This window comes from Melospiza georgiana, chromosome 2, assembly GCF_028018845.1.
Source record: "Melospiza georgiana isolate bMelGeo1 chromosome 2, bMelGeo1.pri, whole genome shotgun sequence".
In the NCBI taxonomy this organism is placed as follows: domain Eukaryota; kingdom Metazoa; phylum Chordata; class Aves; order Passeriformes; family Passerellidae; genus Melospiza; species Melospiza georgiana.
In genome coordinates this window covers 47865073-47886911 of record NC_080431.1, presented here as the reverse complement: position 1 = coordinate 47886911, position 21839 = coordinate 47865073, and the positions used below count along the sequence as shown (strand labels likewise).

Sequence of the window (21839 nt, the reverse complement as noted above, 5' to 3'; positions counted from 1 at the left end):
ATCTGTTAGCGTTCAAAAACACATTATCACGGGGGATTATATGCGGTGCTTTTTATTAAGAGCTCTGGGAATTGGGGTATATTCAACCCAAATCTGACTCCGACCATACATCCGAAATGATCATGTTTTATACTCTATCATTACATAACTTTCATGTTAACTATTAAACTTATATTGTTCTATTGTATACATAAAATTTAGCCCCTCTCTGAATTTCCAACATATTCTTATGGTTATATAATAATTACATTTAATTACTAAACAATCATCACATCTAACAATTATATAATTTATAATACTGCTTACGCAGGTGCAGTTGATCTGGGAAAGCACAAAGCCTAACATTTTAGATTCTATCTTTAACTTTTTCCAGGGTTCCACTATCAGATCCAGTGAGACATAATTTTACCACAACTTTCCACTGCAGGATGCTTTACCTCTTCAACAGATTTTTTATTAGTGAGACCTTCACTTACTTAAAAGGAGTATCTCTCTATTGTGTTAAGTAACTTAATGTCTTTTTCCTAAAGAGATGGAAAACCATTGATGATTCTTATTTTATATTATAAATTGGTAAATTCCATAGAATTTTAATGTTGTAGTTTGTAACATTTAAAATTCCAAGGTATCTTGTTCTCAAAGGCAACCTAAGCAATACTAAAACTGGAGTTTGCTGGCTATATTTGTATTGAGTATGCTAGGGATGTATCAAAGATGAAGCATGAGGTCCATACAGTCAAAGTGTCAATTCAAACCCAAAACCTTTTAGATCTAGCTATATAATCTTATATCACTTGTGTCAACTGCAGTGGTGCAGCAATGCAGAAATGAGGCTGTACTGCTTCCTGGATTAGTGTTCAGTACACTCATTCAGGTATTGCATTTGGGCATGCACACCTGGAGTAGCTATTACCAAATAATCAGTTCAAAATCTTTATCTGTACTTCAAGGGGTCTTAAGTGGAAGAAGGTTCAAGATTTTAAAATTCTGAGTTGTTTTTTAAAAGTGGAATTTGGATCAATGCAGCTGTTCAGTCTGGGGAAGAGCCTAAAGGGATCTTATTGCAGTATTTCAGTTTTTAAAAGGGGACTTCTAAAAAAGATGGAGAAGGATGAACTCTGCAGATTTGCAGGAAGTCTTGACCTAATGATTTTTATGAAGACAGATAGATAAAGTAAAAGTATGGGATAGTCAGTACCTCACTGGGGTTGCAGTTGACATAAACATTATCATTTACTAATATCCAGCAGTGTGAGGTGGAGAACACTAAGTCAGCATTTTAAGTCAGTCAGGGGGAATTTTATGTGGGTATGAATCAAATACTAGGTTTAACAGGTCTGTAAAATAAGATACTCCTCCTAGAGAGGCACAATACAAGAATTAGAATCTAACAATAATAAAAATACATCCTGAGGTTACACTTTCTAAGTAGAATGTAGAGTGTTTTGAAGGGCCAGAACTTTTTTAGGAGATTGAAAGAACCTATGAGTGTGTATCTGTAAGTGCTTGGTCCTTATATGCTTTTTAGATCTTTCTTCAATTCATGACAGAACTAATCAACACCTTGCCACCTTTGCTATAAAATCTGTATTGAAATCCTTAACAATTGAGAAATTGTGGTTTTGTGAGAGAGAGGTCTAAACCAGAAAGTGTTCTTTGTATTGGACCGATCATATTTATTGCATTGAAGTGCAGCCTTCTGATTTATTCTTTTAAAGAATTGTGTCTCTGTAAGTACTGAAAAGCAGATATTCACTCTTTTGGAGGAAGAAAATGAAGTGACAGTGAAGCCTATGTTGCAGATCCCAGGGATGGGGGGTGCTTATGGTTTCTTGAGTGCCAATACTTTTTGTCCTTACCTGTTGTATTTTAGTTTTTTCATTTAGAAACCTTCTTGGAGTCGGGGGGAATTCACTGGCAGCTCCCAACTTGCTGAACACTTCTTCTAGAAGAAATTTTGGGGTTTTCCAAGCAGCAGGATGGAACAAAGAACGCTCATGTGAGCAGAAGGAATTTGGACCTGACACCACAAAAGACTTTTTTAAAGTTCTTAGTTAAATGAAGCTGAATACTTTTTACATATGAAAGAGGCAAATTGTCATTGCTACCATCAATAAAACCACAGTGCACTATTCTATTCTTTGCCTTGTATTCTTTTTACTGAGCCTCCATTGTTAGTTAACATAATAATGTATCATGATTTTTTCTTAATTTTTAACTGATTTTACTTCTAATATTGCTTCTAGTAAAGTAAAATTAAAGCATATTTTCTCAAAAGCTGATAGGGTTGGGCATTTCATTTAGATTTTTGGTTAGTATTAGTGAAACATGTTAAAAAAATTCAGCTAATTGTACAGTAAAATTCTGAATAGGCTTTTGACTATGTTTTTTTTTTTGTTTATTTTCCAAAGTTGCTGAAAGACAAATTATAGATTTGCTTATTGTGTTTTTCATGATCTGTGACCAGAGGGTCAAACAGGAGAAAGAAAGAAAATAATCAGTTTCAATAGTAATTTTCTAAGTAATTTGAGGTAAATATGTTCTTTATAGGAATATTTATATTAAAGAAATAGAAACATTTCTAAAAGGTACAGAAAAGTAATTTAAACAAAAAATACTGCACATTGGTATTTTAAGCATAAATATGTGTATAAATACACACGTGCGAGCTGTTGGATAGTAGGTACTAACTTTCTTGTAATTTTAAACTATGCTTCCATTGCATCATATTGCTAGAATTTTTTCAGTTGTCATTGATGTTTGAAAGAATCTTATGTCAAACTACTTTTCATTCTAAGCTGTATCTTTGAACCTTATGTGATTATGACAAATAGTTGAAATTTCACTGTTTCTTTGGCTGAGAAGCACTCAAAATCTAGGTAACCTGGAAATCCCTTCTAAGCTTTATGCTGATCATTTAAGACTGAAATAGCACATGTGTTTTGAGGTAGTTTTGTAGAGATAGAATTATACCTGAGAGATGTATTGATGGTATAAATTGTACAGCTAATTCTGCTGTATTTCTCTCTGAGTGCTCATACAAAACTGTTTGAATAGAACCTTGTTTATTTGGATGATAAGAAGTTTTATATTGAGGATGTAATTGAATGTATCTGCAGTACAGAACGTGGATTATTGTCTGGATGCAATCAAATCTTACCAATCACATACATTTTTGCAGAATAGTAAGCAACCAAATGTTTTGCTGTCTTAATGGATCCTAAGCAGCTTCTTCATAATTACGATGAACCTTACTAATAATTCTAAAGACTTTTGGAAGTTTTAAACATGAGCTGTTCAGTGTTAAAGTTCCTCACTATCAACTAATGCACAACAAGTTTTATGAAGTTTGTTAGATTTCCATTAGAAACCACTTTACAAATAGTATAAAACATCCTGGTCAGTTCTGCTAAATTGTACCAGCAATAAATAAACTGTAGATCTAATACATTGCATGTTGAATACTTTACTTCCAGAATTATTGCTAAGACCACTGACAGCAGCTATTCAGCTTCATTAAGAAATGCAGCCTTAGCATTGTTTTAAAAAGCAGTTTTGACTTTTCTTTGCAAGGAGGATGTGCATTAAACAAGCCCTACAGTCAGTGTACCAAAGCAACTTCTGAAATTAAAATAACTTTTATGTTCTTTTGGGCTTTCATTCTTGCTGTGAACTAAATCATAAAATAAAGAAAATTACAGTCTGATTTAGTGAACTTTAAAAAATAATGCCTATTTATGAAATTTTAAGACTCTACAAATACAAAGCAGCATTCCTCTCTAGTGGCTGTGGCATTCTGAGATTATGACATGTATGTGCAGCTGTAGGCAAATGAGATATTCTTGAGAATGTTGTTTTTCTTTGTGAAACATTAAAGACTATTTCCTGGTCTTTTTAAGGGGGCTGTGTATCTAGAAAGCCAGAGTAAGCAAACAGCTCCAGAGTCTTCTTTGAAAAGTCATGTAGTCTTCGTATGATTACTTTCTGCTTTGGCTTCAATTGAAATAATATATGCTGAAAGTTCTGCCTTTCAGGATCTGAAGAACTGTTGTTTGAATAGTTAAAAAGTTACTGCATCAACCTGTTTTGAAAAGCAAGAATTCATATATTCATGCTTATTGATTTCTGTATCTGGAAACAACATGCCAATAAACTAGGTAGGTATATAAATTATATTCTCCATTTGCATAGTCCAACAAAACAAAAAATACAATAATTTGCCAGTCATACTGTAGTAAAGTTTTCATGCACAAGAACAACATTAATTTATTTGGTTTTTGTGTTCAGAAGAAATTACTGTATCTAGATAGGTCTTCAAAACTGATGTAAAAGTTAACTTCCAGTTCATCAAAAGCAACAGCAAAAGCAAGCTCCTGAACTTGATGTGGCCACATTTGTGTGGTTAAAGGGAGAAAGGTGATAAGGGGCACTAGATCCTGGTGATGCGCACTGTTTATTTACTAGCTTGATTTGTGGCTCTGTATTGGAGTGTTCTTGGCTAGCTGTTGCTAAGACAAACCTGCCACAGAGGAAGTTTGCCCTTTGCAACGTGGACATGAGCCAACCTTTGCTTCTTGACCTGTGAACCAGTAGGTCCCTGGTTCATGGCTTTGCTTTGCTAGGATTACAGATAGGGCTTTTGAGAATTTCTTTGTTGAAATTAGGAGTGCAATGCAGATGAGGTGTTTTTATTGCCTTGGATTTGTGTATAACATCTTTACTGAATGAACAAAATCAGAATTTCTTGTTTAAATTATTCTAAAACTTATATGCCAAGTTGGTAATACTATCATTGGCTAGGATTTTTTTTCTCCTTTATATTATTGAGAGATAAAATAATTTTGAAACAAAAAGTGGAAATGATGTGGTTTTATCTTACAGGTTTTCAGAATTTTGTATTAAAATATGATTGAAATTTTCATGTTTGCATTTAAAATTTTTCCTTGGTCTAACATCTTCTGATAGATACTCACATGTATATTTTAATATAGCTTTTTGTCACTAGCAGGTATTTCCTTTTTAAGTCTTTGGCAGCAACTCTGCAAAGCATTTTGAGGATTGCTTGTCAAGGTCTCTTTCCCAAGAAACACTACTGGAATTTTCTCTGTGGAATCTCTTGGCTTGAGCCTTATGCAGATGAAACTTGTTGGGAATATGGCTTTCCAAAGCAGTATTAACAACATAATATATTTTCATTGGGATGCAAAATGTTGATATCACAGGAAAGACAAATCTTATGTATAACATGTACTTGGCATTAGATACATGAAGATTTAGCTTGAAGTAAATCTGAGGGATTTCTTTTGAAAGAAAGAGGGATTTCTTTTGAAAGAAAGAACTCCCAAACAGCCAAAGTAGCTAATGAATGTTGGTAGCTGAAATAATCTGGTAGTGTGGGGTGTACAGTCCCTTTTAGCATTATGGTTGGAACGAGCAGTATGGTTGAAACTGGATATTTTTCTCTATTTTCCTATAGAGAAAAATATCGAGTGCTTTTATGCAGACACAGGAATGTATCATTTGCAGTAATTCTCTATAGATACATTATTGAAGAACAATTCTATTTCAGCTGTCTTTTCATCACATGGCTTGATCCAACTCTAGTAAAATGCTGTAACTTTCTTGAAAGTAGTGTAAGCCTGAATAATGAATGATCAATTGCACAATTAAGTTCAGTTTAGCTTTCTGCTTTCTGTAAAACTATTGGTGTATTCTCTTGGGTTTTTTGCCTCTTATTGTAGGACAGCAGCTAAACCATGGAAGGTACTCCAAACTTGTAGGCACTGACCTTCTCACTGCATTGTATGCACGTTAAAAACTTTGTGGTGCTATCCTTAAAAAGAGTGGTAAAGACTCATAATTACTCTTATTTTCAGTATTTACTTCATATCATTTGCTTTATGTTGGCCTGTTCTGGCTTTAAATTGCGATTTTGTTCTGAGAATGATTCAAAATAATGTAAAGGAATAGAAATTATATCAATACTTAATTTTCCCAGAAGACTGAGAGGCCATAAAAAGTCAGTTTCCATGCAAGCACATGGGCTGTTGATGGGCAAAATTATGTCCTGGAAATTATGATGTTATGAGTGAAACTAAAATCTAGTATATATTGAAAAAAAAATCTTACATGTATTTGAGTAAACAGGAATGGGGAGGAAAATGATTAAGTATATAAGACCAACAGAGAACTGTAGATTGTGTAAAAAAAAATGGCAATTGCTTCTATGGAAAATGTTTATAGTCATTTCATATTGCCTTGCAATTTTTCATGCAACTTGACTACTTCTATCATAAATGAATTCATAGGTAAGTTTCGTGCAGAAGATATTAATGTAATTTTCAGACTGTTTAGTTTGTCATGGGATCTTGAATGCTTTACATTTATACCATGTGTTTCTAAACTGCAAAGGTTAAAGAAAATAAATAATATTTTATATTTGTTTTATAGTCAAAATAATCCCAGGCATATTTTGTTAGTCATTTGATGAATGGCTGTGCCTCTGCTAAAACAGCTATAATCTAAATTGACTGCACAGATTTAGGTCTCAATCTAACTGTATTTGTGCTGAATATTTTTCTGTAGCTATTTCGCAAAGGAACTTGTTTACAATAATAATAAAAGTGAAAAGCAGAATAAAGAAGGAATGCTTATCATTTCAATAGGCCATGAAGGAAACCGTGGGGTTTTATTCACTGGGGGACTAGAATAGCATATGCAAAGCTCATGTTCCATGTACTATTTGAATGCAAAATGGCTTTCTTCAAAATTGATATTTTAATTTTTTTTCCTCAGTCTGCTAACTAAAAAATATTTTAGCCCAGCATAATTCATGGGATAAGACAGGTCATCTACTCTGACATTTCACTGCTCTTGCTGTATCAGTGTTATGATCAAATGCTCCCAATAATAGATACTCTTGATGGCCAGGTACTGTGTTTTTTATTTCAATTTATTGCATTAAAATTTTTAGCAAAACTTGAATTAACTTTGTACACGGCAAAGATGAGACATGCTGTATTGACTTTCATCACAAGTAGGATCTCAGTTTCCATGTACTCCAGTGCAGAAACGACAATAGAATTCAGTTATGCTGCTCCATTTTGCTTAGTTGCGTTAACTTTGATCTCTCATTTTCAAAAAGAAAATAAATTCATACAGCTGTACATAAGTCACTGAAATGGACTGAGTTTAAAACAAGAAGCTGATGCCTATTACATCTTTAGAAAAAACCAGAAAATTGTGAGAGTTGTGAAATTTGAAAACTTGCCATGCATATCAGCCAAGAACCTTTATGCTCTCTGTATGTGGAATTGGACAATTTTTTCCAAGATAATGAAGACCAATTCCTATATAGAATAATTGTATTTGAAAACAATTTATTCCTGTATTTCAGTCTCTGTATCCTGTGAGGAACCTGGTTTTCATTGCCTCTGGCACTTTAGCTTTCTCACGGCACTTTACAAAAAGCCAGACAATATTTGGGAGTATCAGATGAATATTGATAGAGAAGTTAAGATACTGATGTTGGTGTGTGAGTTCCTCCAAACTTAATGTGAGAAGCTGTACTCTGGAAGATGTGAAAGAAGCTGTGACACTGTGGTTAAATAGCTGTAAAAAGTGAATGTAGTATCATTAATGCATCATTAATGTGTTGCAAAGTGCAGTTGTGCACACTGGAACAAGGACAAGGCAGGGGGAAAAATAACTTTTAATGATGATATGGTAACAGTTTTTTCCAAATAGAGTTTGCCATGGGCTGAAAAGTACTTAGCACCTTGAAATGCAGATACTAATGGGCAGAAAGAACCATGTTTGCCTGACATACTGGCGAGATGTTGTTGCTTTCTAGTAGCCCAATAAAACCAGTCAGCCACAAGATTATTTATTTTCTCTTTATATTGGTGGTAAGAGATAGCAGTAGCTTTATATTATTGTTCCCTTGATACAACTGGAGACCACTCTTTTAGTAAGGGCAGCCCATGTAGTCTCTTTTCGACTAAGTGTGGGTCTTATGCTGAAGGCCAGCCAATCTGTGTAACTGAATTTATGTACTTGTCTGACCAAAGCCTTGACGTCTCCTCCTGTAATTTTTCTACCACCTGCAGTGGACAAAACATTATTAAATGATGAGTCACTCTGTTTCTTTGTTATGTGCAATTATGGTCTGTTTAGGCAACAAGTTCCCATGGAGTCCGTGTATCTCGCCAGAGAATGTGTGTCTGAAGTGTTTCGGCCACAATGTTCATTTGGGCCATTTCTGATCTGCACTCTGTAAACTGTTAACCACTGCATTTTTTTTTTACTTTTCCCTAAGTAACATAACCTACAACATACCTACAACTTTAGCCTAATCTAGTACAGAATACCAATGATACTTGGTTTAGATTTTGTATGTTGGTTTTTTTTTTGTGAAAAAACCATCTACTGCTTCACAGGAAAGTATTCTACTTTGGGGTGTACTGGGCAGGAGTAATACTACTATGTACTTTTGTCTCAGATCCTTTCATCAAAGGCTGCTTATCACTGCTACTTAGCATTTTAATATCGTATTTTTAAGGCAATTTTCACTTTGATCACATAGGATGTAGACTTTTATCCAGATATATTTTCGGCATAGCAAATAGCACTCTCCTGAGTCCTTTTCATATGAGGTCTTTGTTAAGTTTTTTTATGGACATTGATTAACTTATTCTTTTGATAAAGTTCCTTAGCTCTTGAAAGCACTTAGCTCTAATGCCCTATTACTTCTATTACCATATTGTTCCAGAATTTAATTCCCCAGAAGGCTAAAAATCTTCTAATTACAGTCGAAAATTATTCAATTATACACACTTGTGCTTGTGTCACTGTTGACCTTCACATGATGAGAGCTCTCATCTGACCCTTGAGGTATTTTTCTGGACTGTCCTGAATGACAGCGTGGAAGAACAATATTCTGTGAATCATGCTCAATAGCCATTTGCAGTGTGGTAGCACACTGTCACAGCAGGTTCTGTGATTCACATGGTCCTTCATGCTTATAATGCATGCAGCAATTTCTGTTCACTAGTATATATCTCCACTGAATTGATTAATTCTTTAAACTTATAGTCTTGCGTGCCCTTCTAGCAGGAAGGGAAAAAGACTCTGTGGCGTTACAGCAGATTAGATGGGACCTCAGGAAGTGCATGTCTAGGTCAGCCTCCTACTCAGAACCACGTCAGCTAAAAGATCAAATAAGGCTCACTGCTCATTGCTCAGGGCTTCATCCACTCAGGCCTCGGAAACATTCAGGCATGTGGAGGCATGGCTTTCTGTGCTCCAGTGTTTGACTCACTGCCCTCTGGGGAAAGAATCTTTCCTTTACATACATGAGTCTTGTCTTACTTCAGGGTGTGGTGGTTGTCTTTTGTCACCCTGCTGTGCACCTCTCTGGAAAGCCTGGCTCTATCCTGATAAATCTCCCTGTGGGAAACAGGTCCCCGAACAGCTGTGATCTCTAGGCTGAACAGGCCTCTCCTCTGACCGCTGCAGTGGCCCTCCCCTAAACTCTTTCCAAGTTATTGATGTCTTCCTTGTATTTTCAAACCCAAAATTGTATGTGATATTCTAGTAGGGTCTAATGAGGCCTGAGTAAAGGAGGATGACATCCTTTATCTACTGTCTGTGCTCTTCTTCACACAGCTCAGAATACTGTTGGCCTCCCTTGCTGCCAGAGATACCATTGGCTCGTGTTCCACTTAGTGTCTACCGATATCCACAGGTCTTTTTTTCACAGAGTCCTCTCCCAGCCTGTACAATTGAAAGGGGTTCCTCCTTGCCAGGTATTGAACCTTTTATTTGTCCTTTGTTTAATGAGATTCCTCTCAGCCCATTCCTCCAGCCTGTCTTGGTCCATCCAAATGGTAGCCCTGTCTTTGAGCATATTGTTTGTTCTCTCAGCCTGCCTCCAGTTTGGTTCCCTCCAGCAAACTTTAACAGCAAACACTCCACTGCCTCTTTCAGGTCATTGATAAAGATGTTGAATGGGACATATTCCAGGGCAGTCCCCTGTGGCACTGCTGTTGTTACTGGTATCCAGGCCAGTAGGTTTATATTGACCTTCTGCAGACACATAGCATATCAGCACTCAGTGACCAGAGATCACAAAGGAACATTGGTAGGACAAAACTAAGTTGATGTTCTAACAAGAGGTAATCAAGTAGTTGGGGCTCAGTCTGTGCTGCAGAAGGCAAGTGAAACCTTCTGCTCAGTATGGCAGATCTGCAGTAAGACCCTGAGGCAGGGATTACCTGTTACTACAGCATACCATGTGCTATTTTCTATTCTAATTTCAGCTTCTGTGAGTCTTTTTTTCTTATGTTAAAATGTCTTGTCTTGTAAAATATTAGGAGTATCCAAACCCAGGCTATTTTAAAAATTATTCAAAGTAAGGAAGGATAAGGGTGTAATTGTGATGGAAAGAATTACTTGGATTGTTCAGTCTCTAAGCCTGGCTGATCTGGCTGCTACTGTGAATTTGCTCTGACATGTTTCTAAAGTACTTTGACTGATACTGCTTGTATGCCAGGTGACTGTCATTCAACAGAACAAAACAGTGCTCTGCTGGCAAATATTGGAGTTCTGCTGATGTTTCTTGATGGGTTGTTGACCTGAGTGGTGGTTAAACTCCACCTTGAAAGAGTGAGCACACAAACTTGGACAGTAGCAACTGAGCCTACGGTAGAAGAGGCTACTTATTCTGTTGTTGATGTTGCCAGTATGAAGCAACTTTTAAAATCCTAAATATACTCTTTGGAATGGTTTGAAGTAGGGCAGGATAGACGTCCACTGATGGGGATATGTAATGTGATCTGGTAGGACCCAGAAGCAAAGTACTCTAGTGCTGTCAGAATAAAATCTCTCAGCTAGCTACTTCTGTTTCCAGTGTGGAATAGAAATTAGTGTCTTGGACAATGTCAGGACCAGGGGTAGCCTTGGGCACAAGTTTAACAAAGTCTGATGAGCATTGACTTGGCAGCAGAGAAGCTGGGTTAATTTGTCTATTCCCAGCAGTGGAACCTGAAGAGCAGGGAGCTCCAAACTGCCTCCAAAGAAAGTTGAAACTGTACAAATCATGAGGGTAGGCATATCCTGAAGTACCCATTTAATGAAAAATAAATGCTTGTTTCCTCCAGGATTTGCTCTGATGGGTGTGTTTTATTGCCAGCAGTTACTAGCAGGCACTGTAACATATATATCTGTTTATTGTAAAGCTTGGAATAGACTGTGCTGGTCACAGGGTAATCTCAAAGATTGGAATATATAATTTTTTATTAGTTTATCACATCACTTTAAGTACATCTCTTACTCTCTATTTGCCTGTGGCCTGCAGAATTGAAGCATTACCTGAGGATTTATGCGAGAATAAACTTTTAAGAGCCTACATTTATTGAACCTTTTTTAGTCCAGTTCCTCTAGCTGCTTATTTGAGTGTTACAAATATGGAAGTTGTTAGCATATTTAAAACTTTACTTTGCATGGAGGTTCATATTGCATGTTCATTTATTGTGAGCTATGATATGCTGTGAATAGAAATAACCCCAAATACTGTCTGAAAGTCAACATCAATATGTGTTTAATTGAAGGAATTACGAAGGAGAGACCTCAGCTGTGCTTGGCAAGTTCAAAAATTACTTCCAGTTTATCTAATGCCACGTAATATGAAATGAACAAGATCAAATTATAATGCTATGGTTCATTGGGTGCATTTGATTAAGATCATTGTTCATTCACCTAAGAGCTGTCATTTAATACTTATATTGTTGGAGAAATGCACAGTTTGGAACCAAGTGCTGCTTACCTTTCAAAAGAAGAGCTATTTCTAGAACATAGTTCCCCATGAATATCTTAGCACAGGTAAACATGACCCTGGACTACATTGAAATATATTCTCTGCCTAATAACCTTTTCCTTCCTGAGTAGTTATATTGGTAGAAATCCTCATACTGCAAAGTCTTATCATAATTTTGAGAGTCATTCCCTTTCCCTTATGGAAACAGATTAAGGTAGTATAAACACTATGACTGTACCAGTGCAGGCAAAGCAGAGTAATTTTTATTAGTGTCCTTGTGACATGTATCTGTGTCCTCTGTCATATCAGCACCTGGCTCTGCTCTTGAGAGTGTGTTGGGTGATGTTTGAAACAGCTGGCTCACCAGCTCCAGGGAGCATTAGGGATACCCCGTCCCCGGTGGTGGGTGCCTCTGCCCTGTGGGAAGACAAGGCTTTGTGCTACTCTGCAATGCAGACTATTCCTTTAAATACCTGTAAGTCCTAAAGGCTTTTTAATCATAGTGCAGGAAAACTGCAGTATTAGGCTATGGTGTGACAGGAAAAACATACCAAAAAAAGAATGTCAAAACTGCAAATAAACATCTATCTCAAAAATGGTTTATGAACTCTGCAGATACATTGTTGAAATCATCACTTCTTACATGACAATAAAACTTTTGCTTTCAGAAATAACATTTACTTGGGATAGTGGGTTCTAGCATCAGTTTTAACACTGATTATGCTCTGGTTTCATATCTTTGGTTTTGAATTGTGGCTTCTCTGATACTCTGGGTAATTCTGATGTTCACTATGATTTATAAGTAATTTTCTTCTTCCTAGGGTATAACATTTCTCTTCCTGCTCATATCCCTTTTCAGGCTTAGATATGTTAAAGATAGTGAAAATTTAGGTTTGTCCAAGATATAAAGAAATATGGATTAGAAATTTTCTTATCTATATAGTAAAAAATTCTGAAAGAAGATCTGAATGGCTTTTGTACTCCTCAACTTAAGAGAGGTCAACTTGAATGACAAGAAGCTCATGGAATTTATATGTTGATCTTGATTAGTGCAAAGATTGCATTTCTATAGTGCAAGATAGATAAGCAGATAAAAGACAGATAATTTTTTTCCTAAAGCAAGCAAAGAAACAAATCAATCCCCCAAAACCCAAAATGAAACTACACCAATTTCCTGCAATGTCCTTGTGTGGCTTCTCCTTGCTTTTTTGACTTTTAAAATATATATTCTAATAAAACATTTGAAATTACATTTCTGTGCTCAAAACACAGTAAAAAGATGTCACTGACTATGAATGTTGATAGATTCACTATGTAAGCTTATAAAACCAGAAATGTTTTACCTCTGATCTTTTACTTACAAAATGACTGCTCATATGAGAAGCACTGTATTGAGAATTTATTTTTAAATGTTTAATTAGGAAGTGCTTAATCCAAACCTACAAAACTCCTTTCTTTTTCCCCCAAGATACATGGAAAATTGACAAAATGCTCCTCATTCTAGTGCATGTTTTGAGGGGTAGAAGAAAGGGTTACTCACATTCATTTGGACAGAAAGCACTTAAAGTCAGGCAAATACATAGGTTTTGCCTCAAACTTCTCAACACAATGTTCTTCACATTTCCATCTTTGAGGGAAGGGGAATTAATGGACTTTCTAAAGTCAGTGACAAATTGATCCTAATTCTTCAGTAGTATTTATGTGGAGAATATCTAAACTGCTGTCTCTGATGTGTGTTCTTCAAAGTGCTTATGTTGATTACTTGGATTTTCAGCACCTCTTCACAGTTTTGTTATTCTCTGGTAATTACTTTGAGAAACATCCAGGCAACCTTTCAAACTGAATCCCTTCTGTTCTAAATGAAAAATGTCTAAATTGAAGTTTCTCAGATTGTGCAGAAATTTAGGAATACAGCTTGTTCATTAGGGATAATTTCAAGCAGATGCTACTTACAGTGATGGAGAGGAATATGTCTGGCAGCTGCAATTTCCTTTTTGCTTCAGATGATTTGTTTCTGTAATGGCTTCGTAAAGGCATCTCACTTCTAGAAAAAAACTTCTTTGAAATAGAAGGTACAAAAACATGGAAAAAATTCAATTGGATTTATTTCCAATTTCAGTTATATTTGCCTTTTTCAATAAATGCAATATGTTAAGCCTCTGTCCATACTGGCTAAAATTGTATTGTGTTATGTTTCAACCAGGAGTGCCCATGATTCAGTCTGTAGCCTTGGTGTGTTTGTGTCTATTGCTGTATTAGAAAGCTCCCAAATCCTTGTGTATTCTATGGTTTATGGCTCATCTAGAAGTTGTCATCATTGCATCAGTTAAAATACAGTAATTTTTTTATTGGCTTATATTTCAAGGACATTTTGTGTCCTTTGCCATCATTAATAAAGAGATTGTTGTTGATTTACAGACTTGGATTTAAGTAGCAAATTTAACAGTTTCTTTGGAAATGTGAGATGGAAGCACTGACCTACAGAGTGTAACTACAAGGCTACATTGAGGGCCATCCCTTCTTCCTCCCTGCCTTTTATCCCAGGGATACAAAATTAATAGTGCACGCCAGCACTTTGGATATTCCGACAACAAAGAAACAATCCTCAAAACATCCACATGGAGCTTATTTGTTGTAGGGTGCGCAGTTTTGGGGAGAAGACCTTGACTTTTCACAGGGAAGTTTTGGCATAAGTTGTTACAGCCTGAGTGAAGCTCTTGAGCTCTGAACAGAGTTCTGTGAATTCACAGGTGGAAGCAGCTCTGGCAATGTGCTTGGCATTGGCTGCCAGCCAGGGACCATGTAAGAGCAGGGTGGTTTGTGACTCCTGGTGTTGGTACAGCCCTTACCATGGGAACTAAGCAGTGGGTTGTGTTGGAAGGCTCTACGTTCCCTGGCTGTTCTCTTGCAGGGCAGAAGGTCCTGGTGGATGGCCACAAGGCAGCTCTTACAAGAGATTTCTGGGAATTTCCTGCTTTGCACTCTCCGTGTTTGTGTCATGGACTTGTTAGTCTGAGAGCCCAGAGGAGGCAGTGGAGGCTGACTGGCTTTGCAGAGTGGTTTACCCTCCTAAAGTGATGTGCCTTTCTGTGAAAGGCAAGACTGGACCAGGGGCAGTAATGGACAAAATGGCAGCACATGAATAAATACACATGAGAGAATGTCTTTATGTCCAGCTGAGGTGTATACTTCTGTGTTGGGGTGTCAGTTTGAGTGGTCAGTATTTACATAGGACATTTTATTTTCTTGCCTTTTTTTTTTTTTTTAAACACTGATTCTATTTGTGTAGTGATTTAAAGAAAGTGATTTAATCAAATGTAATTGCTAGTTGCTTTTTCAATCCTGTGTTTAAGATTGTTCTCTTTTCTAGTAATGGAGCAGTAAATCTTACTGTGAGTGTGTTTATTTAGCTTTTCTATTATTAGTTCCAGGAAACAGATATAGTTTGGATAATTTGCAGGTTTTCTGTTACACAGAATTTTGCCTTTCTCTATATTCCTTCTCTTTCTATTCTTAGAAGGTACTTCTTGCAGAACATTGCAGAAGTTTCTGGTTAAATGGATTGCAAGGATTAAATATTTTTGTCCTATTTCCATTTTTATTGCACAAGGAATCTATTAATCTGTATTTTTATTGGTTTATAAAATAGAGTGAAATTCAACTACAAAGGACTGCTTTTCCCAGTGTCTCTCTTGTTTTCATATAAAAATTGTTTCTCTCTTCCAATTTTCTTTTATATTGCAGGGAAAACCTTTCCTTTTGTTTAATATGTCTTTTCTTGTCTGCATTTGAAGGGAGATAATTTAATAAATTTTGGAGTCAGAATCAAGTCACGCAAATGGAATTGAGTAATCCTGAGAGAAGATTTGCTAAGTCGATTGTATTAATGTGACTATCCAAGTTGCTATGAGTTTCCAGACATTTAATTAGTACCTCTGGCAGCATACTCTTTTCAGCTTTAGGTATCATTTTCTGCTCTTCAAAATATCCGTAGTGACTTCAGTGCTTAAGAGGTGAAGCTGAACTCCAGCTCCTCTCTTTCTCACCAGGGTTCTGCCTTTGCAGATAATTTGATTTCTCTTTGGAAACCTGACTCTTTGGGGAGCAGGGCAGCCATCAGGTATATAAATCTGCACATGGCAATGCTTGTTAGTCTGGGGAACACAGCATACAGAGTTCTGTGGTTAGAACAGAAAAGTGAGATGTTCACTTTCATTTGGATCACCCTGCTGCCAAATGTACCATTGTGTTTCCTCCATGCAGCAATGCTGGTTGGACACTACCTGGATTCATCCTGTCCTGGTGGCTTCAGCAGCAAGTTGTTGTAGGGCTTTTGTGTGTAAGAGTCATGTGTACACAGAGACAGTGAAAAAAAAAAAAAAAAAAAAAACACTGATTGTGGAACTTAGTTTGAATTGATATCTATGGGGTTTAGGGTGGCAGATGTGCAGGTCAAGATCCAATGCCTAACGTGACACACAGAGATCACATTATTAATAAATTTGGAGGTTAATTTGATAGAAAATAAAATACATGAATGTACAAAGAATGTACAAAGAATTTCATCAGATGGGAGTAATATTTCCAGGAATTCCTGTGAACAAAAGTCCCCCAGAACTAGGAGGTGATGCCAATATTATTTAAAGAGCCTTATAACAATGATGACTACTAAAGGCAGAAGTTTCTAAGAGCATTAGGAAAAAAGAAATAAGTGAAGTCTGTGTGTGAGAGGGAGGTTTGCTTACTCATATTAATAAAGTGAGGATTACACATGTCCTTAATGTCTGCGAGTGGAGTCAGGGTTCTGGGTGCTGGGCTTGGACTGCTTGCTTTCCATTCTTTCTTCTTTTCTTCTCCTTCTCCCTCTCCTGACACTTTGCTATGTGAAAACTTCATATTTATGTGAAAACCCCCTGATTCTTGTGGAGCCTTGTCAGATTTACCTGTGCTAAAGAAGGACACTTAACCTGCAATCTGTGTTTGGGGCAGTACCAGACGACTATAAAGGACAGTCCTAGGTTGAATCAGGAGAGTGGCATGTGGCTTCTTCCCTTGGAGGGGGAAAATATGGGAGGATTTCCCATTATCTGGGAAATTTTTTCCAGGGCTGGATCATCAAGAGCTACCAGCTCTTGCCATCTCCTTCCATGTACTGGCAGTTGTCCACAGACTGAGGCTGTACCATCATGCCTGAAAGGAGAATTGCATGATCATTCCTTCCCATTCCAGGTCCATCACTGGTATTGCCATTCCTGAGCTATCCAATTGATACAGAAACTGATGAGATTGACCTCTGATCAAGCCCATCTACTCTTCCTTATTGCTAACAGCTGCTGGTTGAGCATGCCCTTAGACATGGCTGGGCAGAACCTCAGTGTGAAACCTGCAGATCTGACCTTCAGTTTCAGACAGTGCGGCTGTGATTCAGTCAGCTGGTGCAAGCCAGTGTTGTTGCTCCTTGGTTGGGGATTTCTGTTGGGTTTGTTTGTTTGTTTGTTTTCTCCCTTTGGATGTACAGCAGGACTTAGCTCTCTTCCAGTTTGTCAAGTTCTCCAATTCTAATGGAGAATGAGGACAGATTGAATGTAATTATGATTTTGTGAAAAGAAAGTTAGTTTCTTTGAAGATGTACTTAGTAGAAATACCTTTTCCCCCCATCTTCTTCTCCCCCCCTCGCCCCTACCCTGGCCTCTGTTAGAGTGGGGGAAAAATCTCCAGACTTGAAACTTTCATTAATCTGGTGGTTAATAGGAAGTAGAACCAATTTATACAAACTAAAATGCAATCAAAGTGGCCAGAGTAATGAGTAATGAGTGTGTGATGACAGGAATAGCAGCAGCTCCTGTCCTATGTAACAATTATAGCAGCAGTTCTTGTTCTGCCTAACAGCTCCTGGGAAAGGGAGACCTTAAGTGGGTGCAAGGGCACAGGAATCTGCAATATACGGGGAGTGTTCACAGCAGTGGATAAATTAAAATCTTCCTGCTGTGATATCTATAACTAGCTCTGAAATGGATTATCCTTTTAGGGATAATCATCATTAACTAATGAGAAGCATGAGATTCCTAAGACTATATAACTATTCTAGTTTGGTTTGAATTAAGATGAGAAGCATTTGTGAAAGCTGGAGGTGATTAAGTACAAGGTAACTATGTCTTGGATTTTAGCCCTGCAGGAGTGACTAAGGAGAGCTCCTGAACCCTGAGTCTGAAGGTAGAGGTGAATTTTCTCTGAAAGAGATACAAGTGACCTTAGAACAATTTACCTTAGAAAATCTGTCTGGGTGTTCCCAAAGGGAATCTGGAAATGAGATTGTTACAGTTGGATTGGATGCTGGGCCTAAGGATGGCAGCAGTAGAGGTAGAAATTCAGCTGAAACTGTACCTACACAACAGACCACCAGAAGTCTCCAGACTCAAAGGCGTTTCACTTCTAGGAAGGGAAATTTCTACACATTTGAGACAGAATCATAGAAATCCTTTAAATATTGAGGAAAATGTCTGGAATTTCTGAATAACACAAATGGACTTAATTGACAATAGATTGAAAGTATAGATGTCTAAATACTTATTTGACAAATGTCGATCATCCATTTAGGAAAGAAAAAAAGAGTTTTTAACAAGGAATAAGTCTCATGTAAATTCAGTCTCTCATGTTTGGGCAAAAACTGCATTTATCTTCCAGCTATTCTGTTTTTTTTTGGTATTCCATTTCTCAGAGAGGGCTTCATTCTCCATGAACTATCCCTGAAGCTGTTCTTGCTTGTGGGTACTCACCCCTATATTTTTTATTTCTTGTGTTGGAATTTAGAAGAAATGAAGAACTGCTTTTCGTGGGCTTGTTTTGTTGTGTTTGTTTGCTTGTTTTTAAGAAAGATCCACTCAGCTGAATGATGCCTAAGGAGTTATCTTCTGGGCTAGGAGAAATACACAGGTGCTGAATCTGAGCTCTCTTTTCTCTTTGCTGTTATCTGAAAGTGGAGGGCAATTCATTACTCTTTGCCTGTCTCTACACAGTCAGGTCTTTTCATCTTGTGTCGTTGTTACCTATGGAATGAAGACAACCAGAGAAGGCAAAGCAGAAGCTGTGCTGCCACTTGGCAGTGGCCAGTGAGCTGTTCCCTTGTGCAGGGATCTCTGCAAAATAACCTTCCCAGGCTGCAAGTAAGGGCCATGTAGACCCTCCATCTGATTTAAAGAGTTCAACAGGGTTTTTGTGAGAAGCTGATTTTAATTGCCTAATAATTTGAACAGGGACATAGTGATTCTTGTGTCATTGGATCATTAACTGAATGCAACAACAAATTAATATAAATTGGTTATGAATACATGGAGGCGGAAAATTAGGAGTTACCTAAAATATCTTTGAAACAGCCCAGCCAAACACTCAAGTTCATTCTGAACCCTGTGAAATTTTCCAAGGACTACCACGGACCCCCAAGTGTCTTGAAGGTTATGGATACACTTAATCTTGATTCTACAGCTTAACACTACAGTCTATTGTGCTGTTCTTATCTCAGGAGTGTTCTAGCCACTCTCCCTTCCTGGCAGTGGGTTTCAGCTTCAAGGTCTGCACAATTCAGTGTAATTCCTGATAGCTATTTGGTCTCCACCCCTTGCCTTGGTTCAGCTGAATCCCTGGATGTCAGATGAGGACATAGTAACCACAGCCTTGTTTCTGCCAGCACCTTCTTTCATCCTATCCATGTTGGTCTTGGAGGACCTAATGTTTTTGTACTCCCCGGGTGTCTAATTCCTAACCCCATTTTTATTTAATTCTAAGACTACTGGCTAGATCACTTCTCCCATTACACAGACCCCTGACTGCTCCCTGTCCAGATTAACAATGTGTCAGAAGTTTGGCTTTCCCCCTTGTTGTTCCAAACACAAATCCTAGTCACAACTCTGACCATTACCTGAATATCCTGATTTTGTAAGTTGGTTCCTTGAGTACAGTGACTGTGACTGGAGAGACTGATCTGTCCCAGAGTTACTGGTCCCTGTTGGTGTTGTAGGTCATCTTAGCTCTGTGTACTGTGGATTGACTAGGAAATGGATTTCTTCCATTCCAGCCTTATAAAAACCTAAGCTCTCAGACAAACAATTTCATGTTTTCTTGGTGAGGATCAGGGTCAAAACTGTTATTATCAAAAATCAGGTATTCTCTATTCTCTCTGATGTGTATATTTTACCAATCCATAGCAGATCTCCAGTTCCTCCTATCTCAAGCCATTAGAGTTTCTGTGTAAGGCTAGAGTTAGAATTATGAGGTAGTTATAACCATGAAGGTATAGAATCATACAATGATTTGGGTGGAAAGGACCTTAAAGATCCTCTAGATCCAAATCCCCTGCCATGGGTGGGGACCTTCCACTAGACCAGATTGCTCAAAGCCTGATCCAGCCTGGCCTTGAACGCTTACAGGAATGGAGCAGGGAGAAGGAAAGTGTACATGGGTTCCTCTGGCTGCACTGAAGGTGTGAGACTTTGCACTTAAGAGTTTCAGATCACTCTCCAGATCTTCTTTCTTCACAGCAATGTAGGTTTTCACCTTTGTGTCTATGTTTAGATGTGCACACAACTTCCAGCTTCTTCAGAATCTAAATGCAAGTGTATGTTTGTTTTTTTTTTTTTCTTTTTTCTTTTTTCTTTTTTTTTTTTTTTTTTTTTGTGAATTTTCTCTGTTGGGTTAAAGAAGGAGGAAACACACCTATTGCATGAAGAGTAGGAAAGGACTTATCAAAATGAAGAATTCACTCTCACTTGGGACCACAGTGGGCTGGAAGTTCGATCTACTCAGAGTGCCAGAATAGGGAGCATACAACCTCTCCTGTTGTACCTGGGATGGACAACAACCAGTGTAATTGCTTAACAGTCAGGGTTGGGATTAAGTTTAGGGATACCAGGTTCTGAAGTGATTGATTTATTTCTGGATTTTGCAAGTTTTGCAGGGGTAAGTTGTAATTGTGTTCTGGTAAGGCAGAGTTACCTCTGGGATGCTGTTATAAGGTGAGGGTTATGTTTGGGTTGGGAACAACATGGCATAAAACCTCACATCTGCTGAAATACTGAGGTATCCTGAGGGAGAAAAGGACACTAAAGAGAAGTGAGCTGAAATCAGATAGGAAAATGAAATTAAATTCTTTCAGATTTGCATGTGCCACTTCAGCTCAATTTATGCATTTCCTTAAAACTAAATAACCACCATAGGTTAAGGGTATTTTCCAATTAGCAGTCCTTGTGCATTTAACCAACCATCTGTAAATGGATGCAGAGGTCATATGCAAGCTACACAAAACACACTGAATCTCTCCACTCTTGGCCTGGCAGAAGCTTTAGAATAATGTTTGTTTTGAAAAAAAAGCATAATTTTTTCCTTCATCCTTTATGCAAGAGAAAAACAAAGACAAGTTTGAAAGAATGAAATAGAAGGCTTAATAAAATCCTAGTAGGCTTAATAAAATCCACGTGGAGACTGAGAAAAATCTCAGGTAGCTCACTCCAGGGATGAAGTTTGCCTGTTCTACAATGAATGGTGACTTTTCTACCTCTGCTTTGCCTCCTCTGAAAGAACTGTGCAATTGTTTTTCTTCCCATGCTGTGTAGTGTATATAGTATGATTACATTTCGTCATACAATGAGATTCCACATTGTTATCATTTCATTCTGATGTGGTTTGTTTTTTAATCACATCCCTTTACCTTTTCTGAATCAATATCCAATCACTGTTGCTTTAGGGGGAAAAAATAGCAATTCATTAAGGCTTACCTGAAAGAAGAGTAGGAGTTTTATCTCAGTAATGTGCATGACAAAGCTTAATGAATCATTTAAATATTTTTCATTATTTTCCACCTCTTATGCAATGGAAATATCATTTTGGAGTTGACAGAGAGCAAGGTAGCAGGACTAAACTAGAAAACCCATTTATAAAACAATTTTTACAGGGCATCCTATCTAAATAGGTAATTTTCCCATTCTTGAGAAGGTCAATCTTACTGATGTTAATTTAGCAACCACCAGCACAT

General features: G+C 37.3%; 1 protein-coding gene across 1 annotated transcript in view; it reads left to right on the top strand.

Annotated features, from left to right (window-relative positions):
- TDRD3 (tudor domain containing 3) overlaps positions 1–2135 on the top strand; it is a 93828-nt gene extending 91693 nt beyond the window's left edge. Inside the window, exon 14 of the mRNA XM_058043620.1 lies at positions 1874–2135. The gene's annotated coding sequence lies outside the window, so the exon portion shown is untranslated. The remainder of the gene's footprint in view (positions 1–1873) is intronic.
- The last annotated feature ends 19704 nt before the right edge of the window (positions 2136–21839 follow it).